At 66.1% G+C, this 2,514-nt stretch overlaps 1 pseudogene; it reads right to left on the reverse strand.

Moving 5' to 3' along the window:
• LOC112957240 overlaps positions 1-358 on the reverse strand; it is a 5,744-nt pseudogene extending 5,386 nt beyond the window's left edge.
• Positions 359-2,514: the final 2,156 nt, after the last annotated feature.

A 2,514-nucleotide genomic window follows, 5' to 3' on the forward strand; every position in this document is an offset into this window, starting at 1 on the left:
CGAGCGCCTCCTCGGCGTCGCGGTGCTGCCGGTAGTTCATCCAGCAGCACGCCTCCACGTCCGTCTCGTCGATGCCCCAGAAGGCGAGCTCCTCCTCGAAGAGCGGCCCGCACACGTCGGCCGGGCAGTGCAGCTTGCCCGTGCGGTAGTAGTTGAGCACGTAGGCGAACACGGCCGGGTGCCGGTCGAAGAAGAACTCGCCCGCGGCCGCGTCGTAGTGGAAGCGGGCGGCGGCGCCGGGCTCGGCGAGCGCCGCGAGCCGCGTGCCCGGCAGCGTCTGCAGGGTCCCCCGGTACGTCTCGTGCCGCACGCCGCCCACGTTGATCACCACCTTGTCGCGCTCCGCGTGCCACCCCATGGCGGCGGCGGCACCGCGGAGCCCGGCGGCGGCGGGTGCCGCATGTCGCGGCCGCGGGGGCTCGAACCCGCGGCGCTACCGAGCGGCAGCTGCGCGCGCCCGGCCGCCCCGCCCCCTGGGGAGGACACGCCCCCGGGAGGACACGCCCCCGGCGGGGGAGGAGGACACGCCCAGCAAGGCGGGGCACGCTCGCTATGGGAAGAGACGCCCCCCGAGGGGAGGAGACACCCCCCCGAGGAAAGGACACGCCCGCAATGGGAGGAGACGGCCCCTACGGGAGGAGGCGCCTCCTGTGGGAGCAGGACCCCCGCCCCGGGTGTCCCTGGACACGCCCCCTATGGGAGGAGAGGCCTGGCAAGGCGGGCACCGAGGAGAGGACACGCCCCCTGGGGAAACACCCCCCTGCAGGGGAGGAAGACACGCCCAGCGAGGAGGGGCACGCCCCCTATGGGAGGAGACGCCCCCGTGAGAGGAGAACTCTCCTAATATAGGGAAAGAGGGCACGCCCCCTGCAGGATCAAGCCCCACCCACCTCGAGGCCAGGACACGCCTCCTCCGCGGGGCCAGGACACCCGATCACCACCTTGTGGCGCTCCACGTGATGCCCCATGGCTCCGCCCCGCCCCAGGACACGCCCCCTCAGGGAAGACCACCCACTTCAATACCACTACATGCCCGCTCCTCCCTGTAGGGAAGACACGCCCCCCTTCCGGCTTTGAACACGCCCAGCGATGCCTGTGGCCACGCCCCCAGTGACACTATATGATGCCACCCCCTCCCCATCCCTGCAGCCACAGGCCAGGCCCCTCTGTGGGAAGCCATGCCCCATTGGGAGAGGTGGGGCACGGGGAGATGGGGGAGGGGGCAGTGAGGGACATGGGGGGACACAGGGGACATTTCCTCCCCAGCACAGCATCCAGAGGGGCCCAGGCGTCTGGGCTCTGTGTCCCAAAGTGGCACCTAGGGGGTCCCACACAGTCCCAAGAGGAGGGGCCCAGGAAAATGTCCCCAAGGATCCAGAAGGGACTCGAGGGCTTGGGGACACTGAGAGCCATGAAGCCACCGACGCACATGGTGATATCCGGGCTGGAGAGCTGGGGACACAGGAGGACATGGGAGTCATTGGGGTTGTAGTGGGACGTGGGAGACATTGGGGACATGGAGGGACAGAAGGGACATGGGGAGGGCATGGAGGGACAGGAGGATGTGGGGGATATTCAGAGTGGCACCTGGATGCCGTTGCTGGGGGGTCAGGGAGAACTCACGTCCCCCCAGCACAGAGGTGACGTCGGGCAGTAATGGGACCTGGTCACCGTCCAGCAGACATGTGGACACGGAGACCCCACGGGGCTGCACGATGACACAGTGGGGCCCTCAGCACTGTGTGCATGGAGGCCGTGAGAGGGCAGATGAAGCCTCTATGTCCCCCTCAAGCTAATAATCATTTTTCTTGTCCACTATAGGATCTTTCTGACATATTTCAATATTTCCTTTTCGTCTCCCCACTAATTCTCATGCCCTCCCCTCTAGAATTCTTTTCCGTATAGTTACATACCCCACTCCCCCAATACCTCTCTTTCTTGCCTAACGACTGTTTCTTGCTCCTCTTTGTCCACCTGCGTCCACTTTCCCCTAAATAATGCCCAGGTGTTTGTATGGATCATGTCAGGGGTGCGGTGGGGTAGGCCGGGGTGGGCCAAGCCCTCACAAGGGCAGCAGGTGGGTTCAGGGCTACAGAAACCCAGGACCATGAGTTCAGGGACTTATTCTGCTCTTGCTTTCCTCGGGTGCAGGAGCTCTGGGTTGGGCTCAGCAATAACTGCACTTGAGGGAGTTCTGCTCCATGGAAAGAGAAGGAGGGCACTCACGGAGCGCTATGGAGCACTCCCTGCTGCGATTCCTTGACGGGTGCAGCAGGGGTGGGCATGCGCTGTGACCAAAACGGCCGTCGAGGTAGGTGCCTCCCCGGGCTTCCGTGCGCCCTGCCCGGGCCTCCGTGCGCAGCTGGCCACCCGCACTGTCCGAGCTTTCATGCGCCCTCTCCGGGCCTCCGTGCGCAGCTGGCCCCCCGCGCCCTCCAGGATTCCGTGTGCCCTGCCCGGGCCTCCGTGCGCAGTTGGCCCCCCGCGCCCTCCGGGCTTCCGTGTGCCCTCCCT

This window comes from Nothoprocta perdicaria, unplaced genomic scaffold, assembly GCF_003342845.1.
Source record: "Nothoprocta perdicaria isolate Ctin4 unplaced genomic scaffold, notPer1 scaffold_701, whole genome shotgun sequence".
NCBI lineage: Eukaryota > Metazoa > Chordata > Aves > Tinamiformes > Tinamidae > Nothoprocta > Nothoprocta perdicaria.